Genomic DNA, 13,603 nt, shown 5'->3' on the forward strand with positions numbered 1-13,603 from the left:
ATGTCATGATCAGTTGTACTTGGTTAATAAAGCACCAGCTTCGGTGAATTTCAGTCACTCCCTTGTTACTCCACACACACTGAATATGGTTCCTCTTTAATACACTCCAGGGGAACCTCATGTTCACCTTTCTTTGGCAGGTATATTCCAGTTCCCCATGTCTCTGTTCTATCTCCTTTGCCCATGTGTTATACAGCACTATGTCAAATATATGAGGAAAATTTGAAGAAGGATCGTATTTTGGCCCACTTGCCAAGGTCTCCCTTCACAGTCAGTTGGCTCCATTGTTTCTGGACCTGTAGTGAGATGAACATCATGACAGAAGGATATTAGAAAAGCACTTCTTACTTCGTAGTGACCAGGAGGCAGGGGAAAGCTCAGAGTAGGGGACAAAATACATCTCACCAAGACACACCACGCCCTCAGTGACCTATTTCTTCTAGCTAGATCATACCTGATAACATTTTTATTGCCTCCCAGTAATGCTGTCAACTTATGAATCCATCAGAGCTCTCATGGTTCAGTCACCTCTCAGGAATTGGATCTACCAGCTCTAGATCAACGCTTCAATATGTGGTCCTTTGGTAGAGAAATAAAGTTGTGGGAAAGGGATACTTCTTATCAACTATAACAGGCTGTCATACCTCCTTTCATCTGGTAACTGCTCTGTTAGTTTCCAGAGAGCAGGGGAGCGGTCCAAAGAGTATGCCCACAGACTGGCATTGCACCCTCATGATCTTACACACACACACACACATATTCACTCACTCCCCAGTCCCCCTTATAAAGTGAGAGACCCAGCTCTGTACCCTTGCTTCTGTTTCAGGATGTATCTCCAGAGCTCTCTGGTATCAGGCTCTCCCCCCAGTTCCCTAGAAATCTTTTCCTACTTTTTCCACTTTAGTGGCACTGTTTCTTTCTCCTGATCCCTTCTGGCTTTACCACTTCCCTTTCCCTTTCCAGTGACACTATGTCTCTCCCCATGCTTTCCTAAGCTCTGTACTGCCAAAGCTAGGGCAGAATACACAGTAAGGCTTCACCAATAATGATCTTCATATTGTTCAATACAGATCCAGTTGCTTATTTGGTTCCAGGATATTTCAGCATCATTTGATCCTAATTTTTATAGAAGTCAGTCCTTCTGTGAGTATCTGCATAAATGTCTTCCCTTCTCATGGAGCCTACCATGACTGGGCTTTTCTTCCAAACATAGCTTTTGTCCCCTTTTAACACTATGTAATTGACAGTGCTTATTTGGACTATCAACCCATTTTAGGCAGAGTTGTTCACTTGATTCTTGATGTGTTCCCAAGCATCTAAGCTAGAACAGTGATTGGTGTCTAATGTAATCATTCATCCACTGCATCAGGTCGGGAAAGTAACAAGGGCTTCTTGGATCCTCCCTGACACATCCTTGTTTGATTAAAAAAAAGGGGGGGGGGATCTGTTTCAGGTCCTTGGCCCTTGCTCTGCCTTCTGTTCCTGGTATCACAACTGTGGTTTTTTTCAAGTCTATTCAGGGATCACTTTTCTACTATGACCTTCTCTGGCCACATCCTTCTAGGTCAAAGTCTTCTTTCTCTACCCTTCACTGTCAATCCTAACACTTGTCACCATCTGCCACAAGCTGAATATTTTTGTTTGTACTCTCCTCCCCATACTACAGTCCAAGCCCCATGAAGGCAGAGGGTTGGAATATACAGATAACTGCTGTATCTCTAGTATTTGGACTCAGACATAACTATTGAATGGATGAATAGTTCTGTATTGGGACTTTGCCCTAAGGTTTTTGTCTTAAAATAAGCTGGACAGAATAAAACACAGCCTGCACTGCTGTTAGTTCATCAACTTCTGAGTGGCCAACAAGGACTATTCATGAGTTAATCAAACCTGTAGCTGTGAGTCAGAGGTACACAGAAAAGGGAAAATATATGACTTTGGGGTTATTTTGGGGGAGTTGTAGTCACCCAAAGCAGAATAAATCAATGAAAGTCTAAATAGCACCCACACATTCTTCCTCCTTTTAAATATAAGTCTGTGATTTAACAGCACAGTTTCTCAGTTCAGCTTTGCAAAAAAGAGACATGAATTTTAAAGGCTATCAGGTGCGTCTGCAATCTGTGAGTTCATATTTGTATAACAACATTTGTGTTTTGCCAACAGATGTACCACTTAAAGTACCCATGAGAATAGCCTCTGTGGTTTTCTGTTTCACTAGAGGGAACGTTAGGAACTGATGGATGCAGAAACTGGCTCTACCCCCAGCTCCAGCCCTGGGGAATTTGCCACTCTGTCTGGGCCCTGGCTAACCTCTGTAGGCATTTGTCACTGCTGCTTCCTGGCACACTGTTCTGCCCTCAGGTTTAATGCATTCCTTGAGCATAGAAGTACACAGGTGACTTCCCTTTGCTTCCCCTAACAACCAGTCAATGAAAGAAAGTATTTGATAGAGACTCCCGGAATGTCTAAGGGAACAGGAAAAGCAGCAATTCTGTCTCCTTCCTTAAATCTGACCATTGCATCTAAGCAAATAGGTCACCTGTGCTTGCTGTGCAGCTTCAGTCATAAGGCTTCAGCTGCTTCCTTCACTTGTACGTGACTGCTGTAGTTTGGGAGTGTGTTTTTTTTTTTTTTTAAAGTACCTTTAAAAAAAAAAAAAAGATTTATTTATTTACTTATTAGTACACTGTAGCTGTCTTCAGACAGACCAGTAGAGGGCATCTGATTACAGATGGTGGTCAGAGCCACCATGTGGATGCTGGTATTTGAACCAGATCTCTGGAAGAGCAACTAGTGCTCTTTTTTAACCCTCTGAGCCATCTCTCCAGCCCAGGAGATGTTTTATTTTCTGTAGCTAAATGAACTTTCTGGATCTCAGCAATTTAAACACGTTTAGTTTTGTTCTGGTAAGATTGAAAAGGAGTATGGTATTAATATGTTTAAGTTTTTTATAGTTTTTTAGTAAAGTACATTTTCTTTGAATAAATGATGCTGTGGGGTTACTTCCTAAGAGACATATTTTTTTATTTATTCTATATAAGTACACTGTAGCTGTCAGACACACCAGAAGAGGGCATCAGATCTCATTACAGATGGTTGTGAGCCACCATGTGGTTGGTGGGAATTGAACTCAGGACCTCTGGAAGAGCAGTCAGTGCTCTTAACTGCTGAGCCATCTCTCCAGCCAGAGACACAATTTTTATGAAGTACAATCTGAATTATCTCAGTTTGTTGTGTTTCTTGCATTCACTTAGAATCAATTCAAAAGCTGATTTTTGGGAGGGATTTTTGATTATATATAGGAAGCAAAAAATCTTTAGTTTTATCATTTTTATTTGTTTTGTTTTTATGTATGTGTATGTGTTTATGTAAGTATATCTCACATGATTGTAGTTGCTCACAGGTATTAGAACAGAGCATCAGATCCCTTAGAGCTGGAGTTACAGATGGTTATGAGCTATCCAGCGTCAGTGCTGGGAACAAAACTCAGGTAGTTCAGTTCTATAAGAGCAGAAAATACTTTTAACCACTGAGCCAATCCCACTTGTCATTTTCCCAGTGGGTTGAATTGTAGTAATTGTGATATCTTAGTGGAAAAGCAGTATTGCAAATAAATCTCACATATGGTCTATCATGCCCATCATTTGTTTTGTTTCTGTTCATTTGTGTTGTAAGAATGTACAGACATGCATGTAGGCAAAACAGCCATACACATACATTTTTAAAGAATTCCTTTGCTAGGCATAGTAGTACATGTGTATAACTCTAGCTCTTGAGAAGCTGTGATAAAGGATCTTTGTGAATTCCCACATAGTTCTAGGTGAGATATGCTGTGTAGTGAGACCTTGTCTCAAAAAGTGGGAGGTGGGGGCTGGCTAGTAGAAATTATGTCTTACTTTTTGTTCCTGTGATAAAACACCAGGACCAAAGCAACTTATAAAAGAAAGCATGTAATTTGGAACTTAAGGTTTTAGGGTTCTAGAGTTCTCTATGCCTCTAATTTGTGGAACAAGATGTTAGCTCTCAGATGTCTTCGCCACTGTACCCTGCTCCACCATCATAGACTCTAATCTTCTGAAACTATAAGCCAACTAAACACTATTTTATAAATTGTATTGTTCATGGTTTTTTGTCACAGCAATATAAAAACAACTAAGGCAGATGGTTCAGTCATTAAAGCACTTGGTATTCTTTCAGAGGTCCAGAATTTGATTCTAAACACGATGCTGGGTAGCTTACAACTTCCTATAACTCCAGCTAGAGAAAGGGGCAATTGATACCTCTGGCCTCCATGGGTACTTCCACTCACTTGCACATTCTGCACATAATTACCAGGCATGGTGGTTAGTATACCTTTAATCGCAGCAAGTGAGAGGCAGAGGCAGATGGATCTGTGAGGCCAGCCTTGTCTACATAACAAGTTCCAGGATAGCCAGAGCTAAGTAGGGTCCCTGTCTCCAAAGAAAGAAAGAAGGGAGGGAGGGAGGGAAGGAAGGAAGAAAAGACAGACATATAATTAAAAATTGAAGACATTTTCCATTGTCTACTTAGCCTAAAAACAAAATTAGGAGTTGATATTGTTCTTATCTTTCATGTACCATGGTATCTAGAGGTAGGTTTCCTAGGCCACTAGTAGCTCTGTGTATACACAAAGTAAAGCCCCTCAGTACCCATCCCCAGAATAGTGTTCTACCTTTGCACCCATCTTTCTAGACTAGAGAAAGGGCAAAAATGCCACTATTCCCCACCCTATTAACTGTCATATTTTTAGGAATTATAATCAAGAAAAATCTTAGTCTTAACATTGGGTAGCACAGTGCAATAAATTTCATAGCAGTAGAAACCTTAATTATGACAAGTTTATAAGGACTTTTCTGCCTGTATTTTACCAACATTTAGTAGCTCAATATCATGGTCAGAGAGCCTAATACAGTGATATCAGTCCTTCCTATTGTTTGATAACTACTTTGTGGCCTTACATAAAGCGGTCATGGACCTGGCCGCCATCTTCAACCTCTTGTCAGTTCCTGGTGAGGCTTGGGTTTCAGCTGACATCCCATTATGTGGTGATAGAGAACACTGAAATAAATTACCAAGGACTTGTTTGATTTTATGGTAGAAAGAGGCTAACGTGAAGTATGCATTTTGTCAGATTTTACCAATATTTTTATTACTGTTATCAATTTTATAAGATAATAGGGTTTCTTTATGATATTTTCATTCAGGTACATGTTATACACCTGTTATCTCTCTCCCCCCATTTCATTCTCTCTTTTTTCCTTCCTTGTGCCCTTCCTTGGCCCAAAAATAGTACCTGATGAATTTTTGGTTTGGGGTTGTTTTGTTTTGTACTCTTCCTCCTCTTCTCAACTTACTGCCCACCCTACCACCCACCAACCTTCTTCTAAACAAACTGGTAAATAAGACCACATAGCCAGATAGCATGTGCTCTGCTTTTAGTCCCCAAGGCTGGACACTCAAGAGTCGTCTGCCCTTCCCTACAGTACCAATATTCAAGCTGTACCATACTATCCTTCTCTTTTTGCCATCTTTTCCTTGACCCCTTCTACCACTGTCTTGAATCAAACACCCTCTTGAGGATTCCTCTGACCTTGTAAACTTTCCTACAGATACCTGTCTTTCACACAATCTCTGTAGTCACATTGATCTCTCCCCTACTTTAAACCTAAGTGCTATATTCCTGATTTTGAATGACATCATGGCCCCTAATGTGACTCTTGCCTTTCTTTCTAGACTCTTCCCTATTCAGGTTAGATTCCCCCATCTTTGTATACCCATATCTTATGCCAAATCTCCTGCCCTTCTTCCAACAGCAGCTGGTTGATTGTTTCTTAAGAAACAGAAGGGTATGACTCTCAACATCTTTACACCCACAGCTTCTGTCTCTTTGTCTCAGCCCCTTTCATCCTGAAGTGACTACACTGCACATGTTAACAACCTTTGTGATGTCAGACTTGCCATCTCCTTCACCACCTTCATTCCATTAACCTCAGCCATACATCCCCATACTCAAGGACTAGACTTGTCATGACTAAAACCTATTCCACCCACAGACCTCTTGTTGACAAGGATTTCTTGTCTGTCCAGCTTGTGGTGTCTATTGCTGTTCCATGTCCCTGGGACTTCATTTGTCATCTCTCCTCTCATGAATCACACGCATCACCGTAAAACTATGTTTTGGAATTTCCTATTTAGCTATGCAAACCTTCTTCAGCCTCTGTCTAGTCTCTACATCCCCTGTTAACCTCTTCCAGCATTCTCTGCTCATGGACCCTTCCCTCACCTCCTGTAATTGACTGTACAAAGGTGTATAAACACTTCTGTGTTCCATGAAGTGGCCTTAGCAATCTCCAGTGGACCTTCACATTGTTATGGCCAGTAACAAGTTCTCTTCTTTTGGCATTGTGTTCTGTCCTTTAGAAAACTGTTCTTATACCTCTTCTGGGACTCCACAGTCTCCAGGTAACATTTTGTGTTTGGGGAACTTCTCAGCCTACCTTAGGAGTTTGAATGGAGGCCAAGTAACTTCTATAATCACTGAAAATACCAGTTGCTTGTTTACTTAGCTTCTCTTCAATTAACACAGCAGCTGGTGAACCACATCCCAAGAGTTAGCTCTGCTCACTGCCTGATTTGGCTTATTTATTTGTGATAGTCTTGTTAAACCCATATTGGCCTTTAACCCTGATCCTTGCTGCCTCTGTTTCCAGAGTGCTGGAATTATAGTTATGTGTCACCATACCATACCTGGCTTCCACTGCTTTTTTTAGCATATAAAATTCTAGTGGAACTTAGCTCAGCCATTCTTTCATGTATTGTGTTTTGTCTGTGTCTCTGCTACAGCTGTTAAGTTGAATGATTATAACAGAGTCTGTGTACCTATCAAAATGAAACAAAATGTCCTGAGTCCTGTGCAAGGATGATGGGATCAGGTTTCTGCCAGTGTTCCTACCTATTCTTGTCTTAAAAATACCAAGAAGAGAATTGGGGAGATGGCTTAGCAGTTAAGAGCTTGCTGCTCTTCTAGAGAACCAGACTTCAATTTATAGCACTCACATTAGGCAGCTTTCGTCCCCTGTAACCCCAGCTCCAGAGAATCCAGTGCCAGCCACACATGCACAAACCCCAACAAGGGCAGACATATAAATACATTTGTTTTTATTTATAATCTTTAATCTTTTTTTTTCACAGTCCAGTCGTTATCACCCTCCTGGTCTAGTGCCCTCCCACAGTTCCTCATCCCATTCTTCCCCCCCACCCCCATCTCCAAGAGGATGTCCTCACCTACCAGGCCTCTCCACTCCCTGGGGCCTCAAGTCCTCTGCTGTATATGTGTTAAGGGCCTCATCACAGCTAATGTATACTGCCTGGTTGGTAACTCAGTGTCTGAGAGATCTTGGAAGTCCAGGTTAGTTGAGACTACTGGTCTTCCTATGGGGTCACCCTCCACCTCACCTTCTACCAGCTTTTCCTAATTCAACCACAGGGGTCCCCAACTTCAGTTCATTGGTTGGCTGTAAGTATCTGCATCTTTCTCAGTTAGCTACTTTTTGGACTTCTCAGAGGGTACCATGCTAGACTCCCATCTGTAAGCACAGCACATCATTAGTAATAGTGTCAGGCCTTGGAGCCTCCCGTAGAAATGGATCCCAATTTGGGCTGGTCACTGGATCTCTTTTCCCTGTCTCTGAACTACCAGAAGAGGAAGAGAAGCCTGCTAGAACACAGAGTCAAAGGCCCAAGGGAAAGTGAGGAAAGGAAAGTTGCTTACAATATAGCTTCTCAGAGGAAAAGAATGAATGAATGAATGAATGAATGAATGAATGGAAGGAAAGAAGGAAGGAAGGAAGGAAGAAAGAAGTCTGTATAAGCAGTGACTCTGACATTTTCTCTCTTCTTCTCTCATTGATGAGGTCAGTCTATGAGAAAGACACCCTACCTGGATCTTTTGACTTTACCAAGTTTGTAACCTTGACCTGATTGTTTTTCTTCCCTGGTGAGTCCAAGAGTAGCCATTTCATCCCTGTTCTGGAGCCTTTCTGGCTACTTGATGAGTCTTCCCTAGCTCCTGACATTGATCTTTTATGTTCATCAAAGCTGCTATTTTGGAACACCATCCATACCAGAAAAGCAGCAGCAGATGCTTCATACAAGTAGAGAGTCTTATTGATGGCCCAAGTGTGGCATGAACAAGATATGTAGATATTTAAGGGGCATTGGGTAATTCATAAGAAAGTAAGTTAAGAGAGTGAGATGGCACAACACATAATGTTCCTGGAAGTCTTACACTAATGGCATGTACCACCATGCCTGGTTCTAGGATGACTTCTATTTAAACCCTGCCACTAGCTACTAATCATTCAAGAAGCATTACTGCCACCCCCCTTTACTTCTATCTAGTTCTAGAATGTTTTAAGTACCTCTAAAGAAAAGCAGTCTGGCAGTTTCTCACAAGGTTAAACATATGAGTAACCATATGCTGTAACAATCACTCATAGGTTTATACGTAGAAGAGAATCAAAATGTATGTTCACATAAAACTTGTATGTGAGTGTGCATGGAAACACTATCCCTAATAGCCAACGGATGAAAAGAACCTATGTGCCCATCAGTGTATAATCAGGGAATTTTTTAAATTGTGTGTATATGGTATATTACTCTATGTTTATGTAGGCGTGCACATGTGTGTGGCCCTGAGTACATGGGTGGAAGCTAGAAGAGAATGTCAGGTGTCCTGCTCTGTCACTTTCTGCCTTTCTCCCTTGAAACATGGTCTATCAGTGAACTTCTTCGATCTGTATACCTTCACTCCCCATCACCAAAATGCAAAGGCAGACAGATGTCCAAGGCTATACAAAGAAACCCTGTGTTTAAAAAAACAGGAATAAAATTCTGGTCCACGATACTTTAAAGACTATATGAAAGAAAAGAGCCATGAGCCACAAAAAAAACCACAAAGTTTATGATGCCACTGTGAATAATGAAATGTACATAATAGGTCAGTTCAGTAACAGCTAAGTGATTGTCAGGGACTGAAAGGAATGAGAAAGTTAGCAACTACCTATGGATACAGGGTTTCCTTTGATAGTTACCAAAATATTACAGGAACTAGATAGTAATAATGATTGTTAGATGCAACTAATGGTAAGCTTTATGCCTGTGTTTATTTTACCACATTTTTGTGATACTGAACTTCCCTGAAGATATTTAGGTAATAATCTACAACCTGACCAAAACCCCTAGTTGTTAAGCTTCTTGAACTAAATTCCTTTCTGGGGGCCCTGCAATGGCAGTACATACCTATTGTATCATCACTTGGGAGACAGAAGCAGGAGGATCATAAATTGCAGTTGACCTGTCTTTAAAGCATAGCGAGAAATCTGTCTTTTAAAAAAAAGTGACTGGGAATATGGTTCAATTTGTATTTTTCCTGGCATGCATAAAGTCATGATTTTCATCTCCAGCATCATATAAATAGGACATGGTGGCATACATCTGTATCCCAGCACTCAGGAGATGGAGGCAAGAGGATCAGAAATTCAAAGTCATCATTCATACAACATACATACATACATACATACATACATACATACATACATACATACATACAAAGTATGGTTCAATCTGAGCCTAGTGGCACAGGATGGTAATCCCAGCTACTTTGAAGGCTGAGGCAGAAGAATTTCACATTCAAGGCCTGCCTGAGCTACAGATTGCATTCCAAACCAGCAAAAAACTTTTTGTGAGACCCTATCTCAGCATAATATTCTTAAAAAAGAGCTAGGGATTTAGCTATTGGTGGAGCACTTGCCTACAACAAATAAAGCCTGGGTTCAATCCCCAACATTGCAAAAAATAAATGAATATAATATAAAATTCAGTGGCATCAAGTGTATTCACAGTGTTGTGGAACCATCATACATAGGAATTCCCAAACATTTTCATCACCCACCAACCACCCTGGGAGGGAAACCCTCATATCTATTCGTAATTACTCCTTATTACCTGCAGCCCTGGCAAATGAATTTCTGTTACTGTGGATTCACTTGTACATTTTATTTGAATAGAATCACACTGTGTGGACTTTTATGTCTGGCTTCTTTCACAGAATGTTTTCTGGAGACTCATCCATGGCATACTGTATCAGAATTCCTTTGTTTTAACATTAAATAACATTCTTTGTATTGAGAGATTATTCTCCATTCATCTATCAGTAGACACTTGGATTGCTTCTACCTTTTGATTCTTAGGGGTCAGGCAAACATTGGCATGTCTGTACTTCAAACTGGAGTTGCTAGGTCATAAGGAACTCTATATGTAGCATTTTGGCCTCAGAGCTGTCAAGACTCTTTCACTACAGAACTTTTTATGTTGTTTTGTTTCATTTTTGTTTGTTTGAGGCAGCCCAATCTCAAACCTGCTGTGTAGTCAAGGATTGCCTAGTTATTCTGTCTCTGCCTCCCAAGTGCTAGGATTACATAGGAGTGGGGTTTTATTATTGTTATTGTTTTTTTAACTGACATGGTGGATTTGGGTTTGCATTTTCATTTTGTATACCTCTAAAATGAGATGTACTATAAAGAATTGGTTTCCTTTAGTCTTTATATTTACTTGAATATTTGAAATACATTTGAATAGTCTTTAGTCACTTAAATATGTTTAAATGAAGACAAGTAGACAACTTCTTTTTACTCATGCTTTGTACTCCCGATATACTCATGATCCCTTATACTCATATATGCAAGAACTTTCATCCATTCAACTCAGTTTCATCTCAATAAATTTTACTAATGTGAAAAGATTTCAGTCTTTCATTATGTTTCTTTAAGCTAATTAAGACATAGGCCTTTTCTTGGATCTTAATTGGAGAGATGTTAAAGTGCATGCTGAATTTAGACCCAGGTAGCTGAAGTTCAGACTCTACCATTGTAGCCTTCAAGCTGCAACTCTTCCCTTCTTCCTTAGAGACCTTAAAAGAGACTGTTCCACTGCCAGTTTAATTTCAGGGATATTTAAACAGCTGAAGCTGTCATTTCAATTGATGCTGCCTTTATACTACTTCATGTAGAGAAGCTTCTCTAACTCGGGGATTCTGCCAGCAGATACTGAAAGTGGAAAGGACTGAGTGCAACAATTGAATCACTCTGTGGGATGGAAGCAACTGGTGTAAAGAAACTAATCTTGTTCTAAGTCCATGGAGGCATTGTGTGGTGTTTTGACTTTATGTTACTCCATGAGATAACTGAAAATGAAGGGGGCTGAGAAACATTCTCTCCTGAAATTGGCCTAGTGCATACATACATGAATGAAATTAGACCTAGAATGTTGATAAGTTGCTGAAATTTTCCTAGAGCTCATGCAAGAGAGGGCAGGAATTGTGTTGGGTTCCAATTCAAGTGAAAATGTTTCAGTTGGTGATTTCACTTGGCTTTTTAGTACTCCTCTTAGTTAGGGTTTCTATTGTTGTGATAAACCACTACGACCAAAAGCAACCTGAGAGGAAAGAGTTTATTTTATCTTACAATTTAAAGAGGGGATGGCTCTACGCTGCTGGGATGCAACTTGAAGCCTGGTTTTGTATCTGGTGATCTTGCAGACAAGTGTTACCTGGGATGAATATAAAGGAGGAAACTTAAAGCACCAGAAAGGAGAAAGGTTAACTATCTCTGTAGTTAAAAGACAAAAGATACCCATAGATAAAATTACAATACGGGGTTGGGGATTTAGCTCAGTGGTAGAGCACTTGCCTAGGCAAGGTTAAGGCCCTGGGTTCAGTCCCCAGCAAAAAAAAAAAAGAAAAAAAAAAATAAACTGAAAAATATATTGTGGATTAAATCTTCTACACAGTATGTGAGGAAGCCCGATGTCCAAACATTGGAGAGTGTTGGGGAGGTGAGGAATACAACCATGATCATGTTGATTGGGGGAGTTGGGGGGTCAGAGTTTGTTCTGTTAGGACCGCAAGAAACCCCCCTCCATTGGATGCTAATAAGCCCGACAATACAGCCAAAGCAATTGCAGATTGGGGACTGGATTATGTTTTTCTGACATTGGTGAGTCGAGATGATGTGGTTGATGAGGTAGCTGAGCACATTGCCAAGATTGTCATGCTTGAGGGAAAGGAATCCAAAAATCCTCATGGAATGCCTCACCCCAGACTTCCTAGGAGATCTGAGAGCAGTAGTAAAGGTGGCTCTGTCTGGATTAGATGTGTATGCACATAATGTAGAGACCGTTCCAGAATTAGAGGAAAGTTTGTGATCCCTGGGCCAATTTTAACCAGTCTCTTCCTTTATTGAAACATGGCAAGGAGGTCCAGCCTGATGATGTTTCCAAAACATCAATAATGCTGGGCCTCAGTTAGGTAGATGAGCAAGTCTATGCCACAATGAGAGATCTCCATGCACCCGATGTAAACTGTTTAACTCTAGGGCAGTATATGCAGCCAACAAAGTGCCACCTTAAGGTTGAAGAATATGTTACTCCTGAGAAGTTCAAATACTAAGAAAATGTAGGAAATAACTGGATTTCACTATACTGCAAGTGGCCTTTGGTGTGATCTTCATATAAAGCAGGTGAATTTTTTCCTGGAAAATCTAGTGGCTAACAGAAAAACAAAATCTTCTAAAATTTAGCCAAGACCTTCAAGATCATAGGAATGTTAAGATTTTGCTTCCAGTTGGTGTGAGGGTGGTGCCATCCTGTCAGCATTCCTGTGCATGCAAACCAGCACTGTTGGTCTGAAATGTCTGATGTTTGATCCAGGCATAATGGCATATACCTGTAAGTCCACCCAGGTCATCTGAATTCCTGAGTAAGACCCAGTCTCAGAGGGGGGGGGTGTAGGTCTGTAAGCTACACTCTTTTAGTGATAATTCATTTGACTTCTTGCCAACCTTTGTCCTTATCCTTGTCAGTGATGATGTGATCATAGAACATCTTTGACCAGTTTGCTGTTGCCATTGTAATTTAAAAGTATACTGCATTTAGAAGATCTTATAAATCAGTACCTCCCCCACCCCCAAAGTTCATTACTCAGCCAGGGCTACACAGAGAAACCGTGTCTCCAAACACAAAAACAAAACAAAACAAAAAAAAAGTTCATTACTGAGGAACTGAAGCAGAGGTCATAAAAGATGCTGCTTACTGACTTGCTCCTTCTTCTCATAGCTTACTCAGCTGGCTTTCTTACAGCATCCAGGACTACCCAGCCCAGTGGTGACACTACCCACGGTAGCTGAACCCTCTCAGATTAATCGCTAATTAAGAAAATGTACTACAGATATACTTACAGACCAGTCTTCTGAAGACATTTTCTCAGTCAAGAGTTGCTCTTCTCAAGTGACTGTAGCTTGTGTCAAGTTGGCATCAAACTAACCAGCATATTGTGCTTGTTTTCTTTGAGACAGGGTCTCTCTACATAATCCAAGCCAACACTGAACTTTTCAGTCCTTCTGTCTCAGTCTCCTGACCACTGAACTTACAAGTGCCACCACCCTCAGCTCCCCGCTCCTTTTTGTAGTACTAGATAGAACCTAGAACATGCAGCTGAATGTTACAAAAGCACTCTACTGAGGCATAC

General features: G+C 40.7%; 1 protein-coding gene and 1 pseudogene across 3 annotated transcripts in view; both read left to right on the forward strand.

Moving 5' to 3' along the window:
* The window catches only part of Mecp2 (methyl-CpG binding protein 2), a 54,375-nt gene that overhangs the window by 31,773 nt on the left and 8,999 nt on the right, over window positions 1–13,603 (forward strand). The gene's annotated exons all lie outside the window — the stretch shown is intronic.
* On the forward strand, window positions 11,830–13,103 carry LOC116888928 (annotated as a pseudogene).

This window comes from Rattus rattus, chromosome X (genome assembly GCF_011064425.1).
Source record: "Rattus rattus isolate New Zealand chromosome X, Rrattus_CSIRO_v1, whole genome shotgun sequence".
Classification (NCBI taxonomy): domain Eukaryota; kingdom Metazoa; phylum Chordata; class Mammalia; order Rodentia; family Muridae; genus Rattus; species Rattus rattus.